This window comes from Somniosus microcephalus, chromosome 12, assembly GCF_052327205.1.
Source record: "Somniosus microcephalus isolate GS21.2 chromosome 12, FLI_Smic_1.0, whole genome shotgun sequence".
Lineage (NCBI taxonomy): Eukaryota > Metazoa > Chordata > Chondrichthyes > Squaliformes > Somniosidae > Somniosus > Somniosus microcephalus.
Window position 1 is genome coordinate 22,658,778 of NC_140998.1, and position 17,479 is coordinate 22,676,256.

At 45.9% G+C, this 17,479-nt stretch overlaps 1 protein-coding gene and 1 non-coding gene across 2 annotated transcripts in view; one reads left to right on the top strand and one right to left on the bottom strand.

Moving 5' to 3' along the window:
- nrxn3a (neurexin 3a) overlaps nucleotides 1-17,479 on the bottom strand; it is a 2,455,668-nt gene that overhangs the window by 1,831,880 nt on the left and 606,309 nt on the right. The window lies entirely within an intron of this gene.
- LOC147109071 (U6 spliceosomal RNA) lies at nucleotides 11,161-11,266 on the top strand. The gene has a single exon (XR_015080460.1). It is a non-coding gene; the product is annotated as a U6 spliceosomal RNA (small nuclear RNA).

The following is a 17,479-nucleotide window of genomic DNA, read 5'->3' on the forward strand; positions in this document are numbered from 1 at the left end:
GGCAGCAGGTGCATGGGAACACCACCACCTCCAGGTTCCCCGCCAAGTCTCACACCATCCTGACTTGGAATTATATCACCGTTCCTTCATCGTCGCTGGGTCAAAATCCTAGAACTCCCTCCCTAACAGCACTGTGGATGTACCTTCAGCACACGGACTGCAGCGGTTCAAGGTTTAAAATGCTCAAATTTGTTGTTTTCGAATTGCTCCATGGCCTTGCCCTTCCCTATCTCTGTAATCTCCTCCAGCCCGCCGAGGTCTCTGCGCTCCTCCAATTCTGACCTCTTGCACATCCCCGATTTCCAGAGATACCCAGAGAGCAGTTAGAATGTAGAACTTGCTATCACAAGAAGTGGTCGAGGCAAAAAGCTTAGATGCCTTCAAAAGGAAACTAGAGTAGTACATGAGAGAAAAGGGAATAGAAAGAAATGTTGAAAGGCTGAGATGAGGTAGGTGTAATGCTGGTAAAGCCACAGCTGGCGTACTGTGTGCAATTCTGGTCGCCACACTATAGGAAGGATGTGATTGCTTTGGAGAGGGTGCAGAGGAGATTTACCAGGATGTTACCTGGGCTGGAGCGCTTCAGCTATGAAGACAGACTGGACAGGCTGGGGTTGTTTTCCTTGGAGCAGAGAAGGCTGAGGGGGGGACCTGATTGAGGTGTACAAAATTATGAGGGGCATAGATAGGGTAGATAGAAAGGAACTTTTCCCCTTAGGGAATAACAAGGGAGCATAGATTCAGGGTAAGGGGCAGGAGGTTTAGAGGGGATTTGAGGAAAAACTTTTTCACCCAGAGGGTGGTTAGAATCTAGAACTCATTGCCTGAAAGGGTGGTAGAGGCAGGAACCCTCACAACATTCAAGAAGCATTTGGATGAGCACTTGAAACGCCATAGCATACAAGGCTACGGACTAAATGCTGGAAAATGGGATTAGAATAGACAGGGCTTGATGGCCGGCGCGGACACGATGGGCCGAAGGGCCTCTTTCTGTGCTGTATATTCTATGTAACTCTATGCAATGCTGCTCAGACATCCGTAGCATTGCTTAATTTGGGGAATGATGAAGCGTCACACCGCTTGTAGTAAGGGGTGCTCCATTTCTGGCCATTCATGGCCGTGCCTTTAGCTGCCTTGGCCCTAAGCTCGGAAATTCCCCCCCTAAACCTCTCCACCTCTCTATCCTCCTTTAAGATGCTTCTACCTCTGACCACCTGTCCTAATAGCTCCTTATCTGGCTCGGTGTCAAAGTTTGTTTGATAACGCACCTGTGAAGCACCTCGGGATGTTTTACTACATTAAAGGCGCTGTATAAATGCAAGTTGTTGTTGTTGCTATTCCGAGAATGGAGTTAAGGCACAGGAAAAGGAGGATAGGTTCCTCGGTCCCAAAGAGAAGCCATCAAACAAAGGGAACTTGGGTTGGACAATTGGCACCAGAGTATCGTAGAACTATGTTCAACTTGCATTCGAGCATGGCTCCACATCTCCGGCATGAGAGCAGTAAATATTTTTTCTTATTTTATTCTCGAGATGTGAGCGATGCTGATATGGCCACATATGTTGCCCCGAGAAGGACGTGATCGAACCTTCTCCTTGAACTACTGCAGCCCTTGTGGTGATGGTGCTTCCCCCAGCAGCATTTACCCTGAGGAAGATGGATCTCCAGCCAAGCAATGTCTGGTCTCGGAGAATGCTTGAGCAGAGAACGAGTGCCAAAAGTTTAAATCGCGTTCCATTCATCAATATAAAGATCCCTCAAAATAATAAAACACAGGAATTCACCCGAAAGGGTCAGTTTCATAAGAAAATAAGAACATAAGAATTAGGAGCAGGAGTAGGCCATACGTCCCCTCGAGCCTGCTCCACCATTCAATAAGGTCATGGCTGATCCTTCGACCTCAACTCCACCTTCCTGCACTATCCCCATATCCCTTGATTCCCCAGAGAGGCCAAAATCTATTAATCTCAGCCTTGAATATACTCCAGGATTCAGCATCATCTGGGGTAGAGAATTCCAAAGATTCACAACCCTCTGAGTGAAGAAATTCCTCATCTCAGTCTTCAATGGCCGACCCCTTATCCTGAGACTATGGCCCCCTAGTTCCAGACTCTCCAGCCAGTGGAAGCTGTTGTGTATGTACCTTTAAGGGAGAACTGCTTTTATACTGCAGTACCGGCAGTGGCCACACCTGTATATAAAGCCGTAGCAGGCTTCTGTACTTTCAGTTTCAGCATACCCTCTGTTCAGTAAATACCTGTTATTACCGTTCCCCTGCAGTCCGTGTGTTATTGATGCGCGAACACTATAGTGGCGACGAGCAGGTTCAAACTCACCTGCAGTATTGCATCACCTCACGGGGATCCATCCCTGAAAAGAAGCTTCTTGGAGGTCGAAGCCAGAGCAACGGGCGTCGACCGTGGGCAACCGCCCAGTGATTCATCGGAGTTCAGAGAATCGCAGGGGAAGCTGTGGAGAGCTGGGCTTGGTTCTCCAGTCAAGGTGTCCCAGCAAATCGGGCTGGTAGCAGGTAGTGCGCTGACCTTTCCCAGACTGCAGCGGGCTAAAGCTCGATCGAGCGGCTCTGCAAAGGGGCCGAGCAGCGTCGTCGGGAAGAAAAAGAGAGAGGGTGGAGTGCACAGGGCGCGGCCGGTGCTCAAGAGTCGGGCAGCGTTAAGAAAAAAAAAGGGGAAGGAAAAGAGAGACACGCAGTGGACAGCATCGAAGAAAAATTAATTAACAAAAGAGAGACGCGCAGGAAGCCGCGGGGCGCCGCCATTACGAGTTAGAACGCTAAGAGCAGCATTGGCAGCAGGGGGAAGAAGGAAAAGCGCGGGAGGCGCCATTTTAATCCATTGGGGAAGAAGGAAAAGCGCGGGAGGCGCCATTTTAATCCATTGGGGAAGAAGGAAAAGCGCTGGAGGCGCCATTTTAAACCACCCAAGATGCCGAAGAGTGGCAGCATCATTGCTTTCGACAACGAAATAGAAGACTGGACCACGTATGTGGAAAGAATTGAAGTGTACTGCAAGGCAAATGAGGTGGCCGATGGAACGAAGGCGTCGGTATTATTGAATTTGATGGGCGCGAGAACGTACGGCCTATTGCGGAATTTAATTACCCCAGCTAAACCAATGGAGAAAAGTTTTGATGAGATTGTCAATATCTTACAGGAACATCTAAACCCTACACCTCTGCTGATAGTAGAAAGATTCAAGTTCCATAAACGAAACCAGCACAAAGAGAGTAATGCTGACTATCTTACGGAACTACGCAAATTATCGAAACACTGCCAGTTCGGAGCAGGACTGGCAGATACCTTAAGGGATAAGTTTGTCTGTGGGCTCCAGAGTGAAGGAACCCAGAAACGACTACTTTCGGCAAAGGACCTTACGCTAGAAAAGGCTTTCAGCGTTGCAGTATCCTACGAAGCAGCAGCACGGGGAGCTGCGGAAATACAACAGAAACCGCAAGAGTATAGCGCTAATGAAATGGCATATGGAGCAGAAAAGTGCTATCGCTGCGGCAGAACAACCCATGACCAGAAGGATTGCTGGTTTAAGGACAAAGTATGCAGGCAATGTGGAAAAGTGGGACACATAGCACGAGTCTGCAGGTCAGGAAAGAAAACCAACATTAAAAGAACTACTAAGGAAAAGTACAAGAAAGTACAAAAGATGACGGACAGTAGTTCGGAAGATCAGAAGAGTGATAATGACTCCGGGAGCAGGAGACTAAGTTGTTTAAAGTTACACAACATGATCGCAAAGGAGGATCACCAAACCATTTGGGTCACCCTCATGATAGCAGGGTCCCAAGTAAAGATGGAATTGGACACAGGATCAGCCCTAACAGTCATGAATCGACGAGACTACGAGCGGCTATTCTCACACATTCCCTTGAAGGATACTTCCATTGTCTTGAAGACATATACGGGGCAAAAAGTCTACCCCAGAGGAAAAATAAGGGTGCCAGTTAAATACAACGGCAAGGAAACACAGGAACTGTATCTATATATACTACAAGATGGAGGACCACCATTATTGGGACGTGAATGGATCCGAAAAATACAATTGGATTGGCATTCCATTCAGGCGCTAACTGTGGCTGACAAAAAGGATGACGACGTCACACCTGGTCGACTGTCAAAAATTCTAACTGACGCGAAAGAGGTGTTCCAGCAAGGACTGGGGACTCTAAAAGGCGTAACGGCAACGATAAAAATTGAAGATAACGCAAACCCAAAATTTTTTAAGGCCAGACCGGTACCGTATGCAATCCGCCCAGCCGTCGAAGCAGAGCTGGAGAGTCTGGAGCATTCGGGTGTGCTGTCCAAGGTGGACTGGAGCGAGTGGGCCACACCCATCGTTCCTGTAATGAAGAAGTCATTGAGCAGCAGGCCTGGGGAACTGAAGAAGGTTCGCATCTGTGGGGACTTTAAGGTAACTGTGAACCCAGTCCTTCACACAGTACAATATCCACTTCCACGGATAGAAGATATTTTCACCTCACTATCTGGAGGGAAATGCTTTACGAAGATTGATCTGGCCCAAGCGTATCTACAAATGGAGGTAGAAGAAGCATCTAGGAAATACCTCACGATAAACACTCACAAAGGTCTTTACCAGTACAACTGACTGGTATTCGGAATAGCATCAGCTCCGGCTATTTGGCAGAGGGCGATGGAACAAGTCCTGCAAGGGATCCCGGGGACCCAGTGTTATTTGGACGACATCCTGGTTACGGGCGGAAATGACAGTGAACACCTTGCCAACCTGGAGCAGGTGCTCACTAGATTACAAGAATATGGGCTACGAGCCAACCGCCCCAAATGCGAGTTTTTCAGGAAACAAATCTCGTATTGTGGTCACGTGATTGATGAAGAGGGGTTACATAAGTCCCCAGACAAGATTGAGGCAGTAGTCAAGGCTCCAGCACCGGAAAATGTGTCACAACTGAGGTCATTCCTCGGGCTGGTGAACTACTACCATAAGTTCTTGCCAAACTTGTCTACAATTCTGCACCCGCTGAACGCCCTGCTGCAAACTGGAGTAGCATGGAAATGGAGTGATGAGTGTAAGCGTGCCTTTCAGAAATGTAAATGCCTAATCACCTCAAAAGAAGTATTGGCCCACTACAATCCATCACTACCGATTAGGTTGGCATGTGATGCGTCTCCCTATGGCATTGGAGCGGTGCTGTCGCACAAATTCCTTGACGGTTCAGAGAGGCCAATAGCCTTTGCGTCACGCTCGTTAACTTCAGCCGAGCGTAACTACGCCCAGATTGACAGGGAGGCCCTCAGCCTGGTGTGGGGGGTGAAGAAGTTCAATCACTATCTGCATGGGCAGAAATTCACCTTACTGACTGATCACCAGCCTCTTGTCTCCATCTTTAACCCAAAGAAGGGCGTTCCGGTGATGACGGCGCAACGGCTGCAAAGATGGTCCCTTTTTCTAGGGGCACATCAATACGACATAGAGTACAAGGGCACGAAACAGCATGGAAACGCTGATGGACTGTCGCGCCTGCCACTGCCTATGGTGGAGGAAGCACCTGCAGTCGACCCTGTTGAGATATTCCATTCAACCATAGTCGAATGTCTACCTGTTAGAAACTCAAGTATAGAAAAGGAAACCAGAAATGACCCGACACTCTCTCGGGTCTATGATTTAACGGTGAAGGGATGGCCAGCACATGGCGACTCACTGTTGCCAGCATTCTCGCCAAGGAGAGAACAGCTGTCAGTGTGCCGGGGGACCTTGATGTGTGGATCCCGAGTGGTAATTCCACCCAAGTTGAGAGAAAGAGTGCTCAATGAGCTTCATGAGGGTCATCTGGGAGGGGTGAAAATTAAGAGCCTAGCCAGAGCGTTTGTGTGGTGGCCGAGAATCGATAAAGAAATCGAAGAAATGACCAAGAGATGCACAGGATGCCAGAAGGTCCAAAATGCTCAACCACAGGCCCCGCTACACCCATGGGAGTGGCCCTCATCTCCATGGCAACGGGTACACATTGATTTTGCTGGTCCATTTATGGACTCAATGTTTTTAATCGCCGTGGATGCACATTCGAAATGGCCAGAGGTCATCAAAATGTCCTCCACCACCACGGAGAAAACTATTGCAGTCCTACGGACCATCTTCGCCAGGAATGGCTTGCCAGAACAGATTTGCTCCGACAATGGACCACAGTTTGTGTCCGAGGATTTCCGGAGGTTTCTGAGGAATAATGGGGTAAAGCATTACACATCCGCCCCATATCATCCAGCCACAAATGGATTGGCTGAGAGGTTTGTTCAAACCTTTAAAAAAGCAATAAAGGCGATGTATAACGACAACATACCACTGCAACACAAGGTGGATAATTTCTTGTTTGCTTACCGAAATACAACACATGCAGTCACCAACCAAACTCCAGCCATGATGTTCTTTAACCGCGGGTTAAGATGTCGCCTGGACTTGCTCAAACCAAACATAAGACGAGATGTTGAGAATAAGCAATTCCAGCACATCAATGAAAAGCCAACCAGGAGCTTCAAGATAGGGCAACCAGTCTTGGCCCGCGATTACCAAACGGAAAAATGGCAGCCAGGAACGATATGCACACGGCAGGGACCACTAATGTACACAGTGGACGTTGGAGAGAGCATCGTGAGATGCCATGCTGACCAGATTCTAGAGTCACAGGAACAAGTCAAACCCATACCACGAGCAGGCGCACCTGGTGATGAACCCGAAGTACAGATTGCGTCTACCTCAGAATCAGTAGTATTGGAAGCTGATGAACCAACCAATGACAATGAGCCAGAATCGACTCCGCCGCAAGAACAGGATACTCGAGAAAGGCGCTATCCAGTCAGGATCAGGAAGCCTCCTCAAAGACTGAATTTATAAATGATTACTTTCAGCTGATGTATATAGTACAAAGAAAATTGTAATTGTAATTAGTTATTATTTAGTTGTTAAATGAATGTTATGTACTGTTTATCTAAAAGGGGAGGAATTGTTGTGTATGTACCTTTAAGGGAGAACTGCTTTTATACTGTAGTACCGGCAGTGACCACACCTGTCTATAAAGCCGTAGCAGGCTTCTGTACTTCAGTTCCAGCATACCCTCTGTTCAGTAAATACCTGTTATTACTGTTCTCCTGCAGTCCGTGTATTATTGATACGCGGACACTATAGAAGCAACCTCTCAGCATCTTCCCCGTCAAACCCCCTCAGAATCCTCTAATATGTTTCAATGAGATACTAAAAATAAAGAAAATTACAATGCAGAGGTCTATAAAAGATCCAGGAGCTAGAAAACTCGAAGAATATTAAATGCAATCTCCTTGCTCGTGCTACGAAATGCTAGCAAAGATTAGAATGGAGTGAAAGAAAAACTTGAAGACCCATTATTACCTATTTCTGTCATGTCCCTTTTTTTTAACAAATTAGAAATCTGTTCAGCTTAAGCTACATAGATGAGAGGCTATCACTTGGCAAACCAGCATGCAATTTAATTGCATTTCTCAGCTCCAAAAAGCAGCACATTCTATCTTTGAACGTGAAATTACTAATTTAAAAACCTTTCGAACAAAACGTGGGTGGTTTAATGCATGAAATGATGAAGGTGCAGTGTGTACAGTTGTTGAAACAAAAAAAGCCACTTTTTATAACTCATCTCTACTTTTAATTACCTGGAGGTTGTGAAAGGGGCTTTTTAAAAAAAATAAAGGACTTGCATTTATATAGCGCCTTTCACAACCTCAGGATGTCCCAAATCACTTAACAGCCAATGAAATACTTTTGAAGTGTCGTCACTGTTGTAATGTAGGAAGTGCTCTTAACTTTTTGGATCTTTGGCATTCTTGACCACAGTCTGCGGAGGCTCAGTCGTTGAGTATATTCAAGGCTGAGGTCGACAGATTTTGTGCACTATGGGAATCAAGGGATATGGAGATAGTGCAAGAAAGTGGAGTTGAGGTAGAAGATCAGCCATGGTCTTATTGAATGGCGGAGCAGGCTCGAGGGGCTGAATGGCTGACCCCTGCTCCTATTTCGTATGTTATATTCTTAACTTAACTCATCTTAAATTCCGCCTCCCATTTTTATACTTAGCTCTTTTTTTGTGGGATCTACATATTCTATTTAATATTTCAATGGCTCATTAATATATAAAAAGATGTAGGGATTTTCTTTTCAATCTATGAAAGATGGGGATTCTCTCCAATACTAATTAATCAAAGCACTTTTATTGTTTACTATCGATATGCTAAAGTGAAAAGAAAACTTTGAGAAAGTGTTCTGAATGTGAAATACACACACAGACACTTGATGTGCTTCACATGGTTATTTGTTATTTATTGCTTACACCTATACACAGAATTATTTGATGAACTCTTCCAGTTGAGTGGATCACTTGGGGGGGTTTGCCTGTTACTGATCCATTGATTTCGATGGGGGGGGGGGCGATTTGAACCTTACCTGCTCATCGGAGTAGATTGAACACGCAGAACAGGTGGTTAAAATCAACCGGGTGGCATACCCGACGAAGTACTTTTGAAGTGTAGTCACCGTTGTAATGTAAGCAGTAGGCATCTCAAAGCACTGGAGAGGTACCACCAACGCTGCCTCCGCAAGATCCTGCAAATCCATTGGCAGGATAGGCGCACCAACGTCAGTGTTTTTGCTCAGGCCAACATCCCCAGCATCGAAGCTTTGACCACGCTCAATCAGCCCCGATGGACGGGTGGTGCCCAATACGAGACTCCCAAAATAAGCGCTCTACTCGGAGCTCTGACACGGCAAGAGAGCCGCAGATGGGCAGAGGAAACGCTTCAAGGACACCCTCAAAGCCTCCTTGAAATAGTGCAACATCCCCACCGACACCTGGGACTCCCTGGCCCAAGACCACACAAAGTGGAGGAGAAGCATCTGGGAAGGCGCCGAACACCTCGAGTCTCTTCGCCGGGGGTAAGCGGAAGCCAAGCGCAGGCAGCGCAAGGAGCGCACGTCAACCCAAGCACCCCACCCATCCGCCCCTTCAACCACCGTCTGCCCCGCCTGTGACAGAGACTGTAGGTCCCGCATTGGACTCATCAGTCACCTGAGAACTCATTTTTAATGTGGAAGCAAGTCATCCTCGGTTCCGAGGGACTGCCTAAGAAGAAGGAAGAAAACGTGGCAGCCAATTTGCTCACATCAGGGTCCCACAAACAGCAATGAGATAACTGGCCAGGTAATCTATTTTTGGTGATGTTGGTTGAGGGATAAATATTGGCCAGGATATCAGAAAAACCCCTTTGCTTATCTTCGTATAGCGACATGGGATTTTGTACTTCTTTTGCCTCTTTTTTCCACTCATTCTCCGGAAATGAACATCATGGCAAGGTTGGCATTTATTGCCCGTCCCTTATTGCCCTCTAGAAGGTGCTGGTGAGCCTTCTTCTTGAACCACTGCAATCCGTGTGGTGAAGGTATCCCCACAGTGCTGTTAGGTAGGGAGTTCCAGGATTTTGACCCAGCAATGATGAAGGATCGGCGATATACTTCTAAGTTGGGTTGGTGTGTGACTCGGAGGGGAACTTGGAGGTGGCGGTGTTCCCGTGCGCCTGCCGCCCTTGTCCTTCTAGGTGGTGGAGGTCGCGGGTTTGGGAGGTGCTGCCGAAGAAGCCTTGGTGAGTTGCTGCAGCGCATTCTGTGGATAGTACACACTATAGCAGTGGTATGCCGGCGATGGATAGAGTGGATTTGACCTATTGTTTGTGGGCAGGGCGTAACTGGGCAACTATCCACATGGTCGGGTAGATGAGTGTGAGGCGAGATTTGTGTGGATGTAAACGATGTTGCAGAGGTGAATGTCAATGACCTTGGTTTTTAGATAACATATGGAGTTAAATGGGAGAATAAAACTGGTCAAATTAAGTTGGCCCTGAGGAAGTAGCCAGGGAAGGGAGACAGATTGGGGCAAGGAGGTGATGAGAGCTGAAGAGTTTTGGTTTGGCCAATGTTAAATTGGAAGAAATTCTGGCTCATCCACGACTTGGTGACACACAGGCAGACAGAGCAGTGGTGGTTGTGGATTCTATCTATAAGATGTAAGATTTTAAATGTTCTTTTTATTATTTAAACTCGGTGTACTGATTCTTGAAGGACCCAAAGGCATATCAAAATCAACACAGCAAAGAATGATAAACATTGGCTTGAATTTTCATGTCAATTTTATTTTTCTTCTGTCTTTTTGCTGATTTTCCAAATTATATTCAATTAAATGATCGACAGTGATGACCTCATCTGAGCTTACTAATTTGGAGAAGTTACAGAACCTAAGAAAGTGAGGGAGCTGAGTTGGCGCATGCGGTCCAAGGCTGAAGCATCCTAGGGATTAATAATTATATAATTGCTGTCAATTCAGCTTCCTTACACTAATGGGCTCGTTAATTTTCCCTTCACCCTCCAACCAATTATCCTGATGATGACTTCAACATTCACTTCAACTGATGATCAGTTCTGGTCTCCAGATTATAAAAAGGTACTGGGTAAAGGTGCAGAAAAAGATTTACAAGGATGATCCCAGAACTGAGGTTATAACCATCAGGAAAGGCTGAAGAGGCTACGACTCTTTTCTGTAGAAAAGAGTAGGCTATGGGGTAACCTAATAGAGGTCTTCAAAACTATGAGGGGGTTCGATAGGGTAGATGTAGAGAAGATGTTTTCATTTATGGGGAGTCAAAAACTGAGGGTCATAAATGTAAGATAGTCACCAACTAATCTGGAATCTGGAATAAGGAATTCAGAAGAAACTTTTTTAATCAGAAAGTGTGGAAAGTTAAAATGTGGAACTTGCTACCAGATGGAATAGTTGAGGCGAAGAGCATAGGTGCATTTAAGGGGAAGCTAGATAAGCACATGAGGGAGAAAGGAATAGAAGGATACATTGATAGGGTGAGATGAAGTAGTGTAGGAGGAGACTTGTAAAGATCCACAATAGAAACTTGCTTTTCATGCTCCATTTTAAGTGTCTCAGAAAACTACACCTGCAAGAGGAATATTGTAAAGATGGAATGGAGACTGGTCTGTAGGTTTTAGAGATATTAACATAAAATGGCTAACCTACATCGACATAAAATGGCCGATATAATGTGCATTATGGGAAAGAGAAATAAAACTAAACTAACTCAATTTGGCAGCACATATACTAAAATTAGAATGATAAGAGAAGATTAGCATGGTCCCTGTGCAAGGATGACATGTACATTTTTGAAGCATTCTATATTTTGGCCACCCGGTGTGGAGGGGGTTGGGCAATCGGAGGACCTCCTCGTGGGTCTGCTCCTGAGCTTGGCCAAGGTGGCCATCCACAGGTCCAGGTTAGATGCGGCCAGTGGGGGTGTTCGCTCTGGCTGCCTGCCTCTCTCCCACGGCTATATCCACGCCCGGGTGGCACTGGAGTAGCACGTTGGGTCGAATGGCCTGTTTCTCTGCTGTACATTCTATGTAAGCAACATGCTCTATTCTACCCGTTTGATCCTTATGCAATTTATTTTATGAAGTTTAAAATGTCTAACTTACTTTTATTCTTCTATGCCCCGCCCCACTTTGCCTGCCTTCCATTTTGGGTTTAGGAGCAACTTTTTTTTTTAAAGAAAACTGAATTTTCATTGGACGGAAATGACCTTTCAAGGCCAGTTCTCCGAGCAATCAGACGCCGATTCCGAACGCTGACTCGGTTGCATGTGAATCTTTGTCTGAATTTGCATCCAAACAAAACGTGCTGCTGATGGTAAGTGAACTTGTGAGCGTGCCATTTGCTCTACCACTGCCTGACAATGAGTGCATGGGTAAACTAGCCGCACAGCTCAAAGGGTAACAGGGCATCACATTCCCCAAAACGTATCTGCTAAGTCTATTTTTATTTGTTTACAAACACATGGCACAATGAAGTAAATGGTGTTGAAACACAATAGTACGAGACAACAGTGTGACAAAAATGGGACAAAGTTTCTCCGGGTCATCTCCCTCCCTAAGGTGGATGTAAAAGATCCCTTGACACTATTTCAAAGAAGAGCAGGGGAGTTCTCCCCGGTGTCCTGGGCCAATATTTATCACCCAACCAACATCACTAAACACAGATGACCTGGTCATTTATCACATTGCTGTTTGTGGGAGCTTGCTGTGCGCAACTTGACTGCCACGTTTCCGACACTACAACAGTGACTACACTTCAAAAGTGCTTCATTTGCTGTAAAGCGCTTTGGGGTGTCCTGAGGCCATGAAAGGCACTATAAAAATGCAAGTCTTTCTTTCTTTAAGGGAACATTTCAATTCATTGCTTCTACAGTTGATTGCAGGAGAATGGCATTGATATGCTGAATTTCCATGATTCCATTGCTAAAATCAACTCCCTTATCTCAATGGTAGAGTCGTACAGGCGTGAGAAAGGTGCATCACTCTCCCACACTTCAGAAACTTCAAATGCAAACGTGACAAGCTTTTTTGATGAATATAATACAAAAAAAAGTACCTCAGTGCCAGATACAGAAAAAGACAAAGAGGAAAATAGAAAGAATTGAAGACAAGTGGAATTGGAGATTGGGAATCAAGCAGATACAGCTGCACAAAAAGGAAGACATTCACTCCTCCACCACCAGCGCACCGTGTCTGCAGTGTGCACCATCTACCAGGGTTTTAAAGGAAGTCGGTGAGCACATTGCAGATGCCCTAACCATATTCTTCTACAGTTCTCTCGATTCAGGAACCGTTCCTTTAGATTGGAAAATTGCACATGTCACTCCGCTATTTAAGAATGGTGAGAGGGGTAAACCAGGGAATTATAGACCAGTTAGCCTAACATCTGTTGTTGGGGAATTGCTAGAGTCTATAATTAAGGATAGAGTGACTGAACACCTCGAAAATTTTCAGTTGATCAGAGAGAGCCAGCATAGATTTGTGAAAGGTGGGTCATGCCTGACATAACCTGATTGAATTTTTTGAGGAGCTGACTAAAGTAGTGGACAGGTGAATGTCTGTGGATGTTATATGGACTTCCAGAAGGCATTTGATAAAGTCCCACAAAAGAGACTGTTAACTAAGGTAGAAGCCCATGGAATTGAAGGCAAATTATTGACCTGGTTAGGAAATTGGCTGAGCGGCAGGAGACAGGCAGTAGGGATAATGGGTAGGCACTCAAATTGGCAGGATGTGACCAGTGGTGTCCCACAGGGATCTGTGTTAGGGCCTCAACTATTCACAGTATTTATGAATGACTTAGATGATGGCATAGAAAGTCAAATATCCAAATTTGCCGATGACACACAGATAGGTGACATTGTAGGCAGTGTAGATGGAAGCATAAAATTACAAAGGGATATCAACAGATTAAGTGAATGGGCAAAACTGTGGCAAATGGATTTCAATGTAGGCAAATGTGAGGTCATCCACTTGGGACCTCAAAAGGATAGAACAGGGTACTTTCTAAATGGTGAAAAGCTAAGAACAGTGGAGGTCCAAAGAGACTTGGGGTCCAGGTACATAGAGCATTAAAATGTCATGAACAGGTACAGAAAATAATCAAAAAGGCTAATGGGATGCTGGCCTTTATATCTAGAGGACTGGAATACAAGGGGGTAGAAGTTATGCTGCAGCTGTACAAAACCCCGGTTAGACCACACCTGGAGCACTGTGAGCAGTTCTGGGCACCACACCTTAGGAAGGATATATTGGCCCCGGAGGGAGTGCAGCGTAGGTTTACCAGAATGACACCCGGGCTTCAAGGGTTAAGTTACGAGGAGAGATTGCACAAATTAGGGTTGTATTCCCTAGAATTTAGAAGGTGAAAAGGTGATCTGATCGAAGTTTTCAGGATATTGAGGGGAACAGATAGGATAGAGAGAAACTATTTCCGCTGGTTGGGGATTCTAGGACTAGGGGACATGGTCTAAAAATTAGAGCCAGACCTTTCAGGATTGAAATTAGGAAACACTTCTACACACAAAGAATAGCGTTAAGAATGACGGTGAGTCTATCAGCGTTCACCGTTATTAAAGAGTAAATCGGACAGCAACGTCCGGCGCCCACACGTGCGCAGTTAAACGCTGAAATCAGCAACTTGCTGTCCGAGTTGGCCTGCCCCTCCAGAAGCTGCGCTACACCGGTATCTCGCCAAATGACTCGGCACTGAAACACATAGGGCAGTGTGGAGTTGCTGCACTTACATGAGAGACACCCAGTAAACACAGCTGATAAGGCTAGGGCTGGTCCATTCAAGTGTAAGTGAATTTTTAACGCCATCTTAAGTCTTAATTACTGACTAACAACCTCTCTGACACTTGAGATTTGCTTTTACCAGTGTGGATTCTCATTCCTTCACATTTTAATTATGGTTGGAGATTTTTTTTTATTTAATTTTTTTTAACTCTTTCTTCCTGTCTCTTTCATTTCTCTCTCTTAGTCCCATCTTTCTTTCCCTCTCTTTATTTCGGTTTCTGTACCTGATTTGGACATTGAATACAGGAATCCCGCCCCAACCGTGGTTTTGCCATACGCGGATTTCAAGTAGACACGGTTTCCTCTCTGCGACAACTTTTGCCAACCGTGGCAGTGAATTTTTGCGTATACGCGGTTTTTAATTTAGGATTAAGGTAAATAACATGATTTTATTGCTTTTATATTCTTTTTTATTGTGTTATTTGAACATTTACACTGTATTTGCCAACCACAGTTTTACTAACCACGGGGGTTTTCAGGGACGTACCCCCCACGGTTGGGGAGGGATTACTGTATTGTAACTCATACTTCCTGCTTCCGACCCTGCGTGGCCCCAGTAAGCATTCTTCAATCGGATTGGCTGAGGAGACACGCGGTCGCCCTGTTTGCACAGGCCCCAGGTCACCTGTAGAGGGCGCCGCGCCATTTTGGATTTCTAATGATCGCAAATCGCAGTGCAAAAAGCTCACGGGGAGAGTCTGTGGGCAGGTGCAAGTGTAATGAACGGCTAGCGCCGTTAGTTTGCCGCTGACCGCAATATTCGAGCCACTATCCTTTATAAGCGTGAGCATAATGCTGCAATCTAACTGACCAGCTCGGACAGTTTGTATAGTGAATAGCAAGTCTGTCAAGAAATATTCAATTGGTAAGTAGTAAATAATACAGCCGGCATATATTATTTTATGAGCTGGTTCATTGATTCTGGCTGGAATGGCACTGGGGCTGATTCATTCCCGTAGGACTCTGGGCTGCTGGAATGGGCAGCTGACACTGTCAGATTCAATGAGGTCAGCTTGTGCCTATCCTTGGAATATGCTCCTTGCACGTTTCTCACAAGCACCGAGAGCACTGTGATTGACGGGGGCGGGGGCGGGATGGAATAGCCGGCCAACAGCAGTTCCTAAAGGGCCGCAGCACCCATTGCAACACAATCTGTGCGGCGCGAATGCCCTCCAATTTACGTTGCTGCTCCCTTCCTTTTCTGTGGAGGAGTATTCAACTTTCAACTTGGCACTGCCTCCTCGAAATCGAACACAAGAGAATGGACTCAGAGCCACAGGCGGATGTCCCACCGTTCCTTGCTGCTGCAGCAAATTGAGAGCTGCAGTGTGCAAAGATACTCTATTCTGCAGCATCGTCATAGAATTTCAGAAGTTTCCTTTTTAAATGAGAAAGAAGAATGTACACCATTTTAAAAATGTTTATCAACCCATTTCATGATGGAGTATCTTTGTACACTGCAGCTCTCGGTTTTACACTCCCGACACAAAACCACAGCAGAACATTTGAACTTGCAATATCTCCACGTTGCCACAGGATGGCGGAGTTGACCAACTTGAAGCCGCATAATCTCAATTTTTTGTTGTTGATCACAGAAATCACAGAAACCCCACAGTGCAGATAGAGGCCATTTCGGCCCATCGAGCCTGCACCGACACATATCCCACCCGATCCCCATAACCCCTACACCAACACATATCCCACCCTATCCCCGTAACCCCACGTATTTAATCCCCCTAACACTAAGGGTCAATTTATCATAGCCAATCAACCTAACCTGCACATCTTTGGACTGTGGGAGGAAACCGGAGCGCCCGGAGTAAACCCACGCAAACACGGGGAGAATGTGCAAACTCCACACAGACAGTCGCCCGAGGCCGGATTTGAACCCGGGTCCCTGGCGCTGTGAGGCAACAGTGCTAACCACTATGCCACCGTGCTTTCAATTATTTTGTTTGGAGGAGTGATAGTTAAGCAAGCAGGTCGAAAGTGAACAATCTCGGTGGGGGGGGGGGGGGGGGGGGCGGTCACGGTTCTTGTTCTGGCCGAACGCAAGAAACAAAAAAAGTGCAACTGGGCGCACGGGTGAGACCTGACTCTCGATAAACAAGAATCACATTGTCAGTGCACTATCCCTTCAGCTGCCCACTTAATCCTCGCGCTCACACTTTTGAACGTGTGGATACTAATCGATGATCCTGAGGGCACTGCACCGAAAAATATCCAAAGGGAAAAGCGACAATGAAAAATAAATCCTAATTAGGCATCACCTGAGCAGTGCAGCTGCCAGGCTTGAATCACTGAGCAACCTCTTGCCTTTTGCTCAATAGGTTTCACTAGTATTCATCCATCCTTGGTTTTCGGGAAGGGAATATAAAGAAGCCAGGTCCATCTTATCCTTCCTGAAATGCTCTTTATTTCAGCTGAGTCAGGCTGAGCTGAATAAAGGATACCAATGTATTCTGTAGGATCACATAGAAACATAGAAGATAGGAGTAGGAGTAGGCCATTCGGCCCTTCGAGCCTGCTCCGCCATTCAATGAGATCATGGCTGATCATCCAAATTCAGTACCCGGTCCCTGCCTTCTCCCCATATCCCTTGATCCCTTTAGCCTTAAGAAATATATCCAACTCTTTCTTGAATATATTTAATGAATTGGCCTCCACCGCCCTCTGTGGTAGAGAATTCCACAGGTTCACCACTCTCTGGGTGAAGAAATTCCTCCTCATTTCAGTCCTAAATGGCTTACCCCTTATCCTTAGACTATGACCCCTGGTTCTGGACTCCCCCGCCATCGGGAACATCCTTCCTGCATCTAGTCTGTCCAGGCCTGACAGAATTTTATAGGTTTAATGATACAGCACAGAAGGAGGCCATTCAGCCCATCGTGCCTGTGCCGGCTCTTTGAAAGAGCTATCCTGTTAGTCCCCACTCCCCCTGCTCTTTTCCCCATAGCCCTGCAAATTCTTCCCCTTCAAGTATTTCTCCGACTCCCTTTTGAAAGTTACTATTGAATCTGCTTCCACCGCCCTTTCAGGCAGCGCGTTCCAGATCGCAGCAACTCGTTGCGTGTAAAAAAAAAAAATAATCTTTAAAATGTCTTAAATGATATTAAACTGCCGTCGGGGTGTATGCAGCTGCCAAGGTGCATCTTAAAGCTCTCCGAAACACAGTCCCGAAAAACATGTGTGACTGATGGGCAAAAATGAAGATCGCTTTCTAGTGT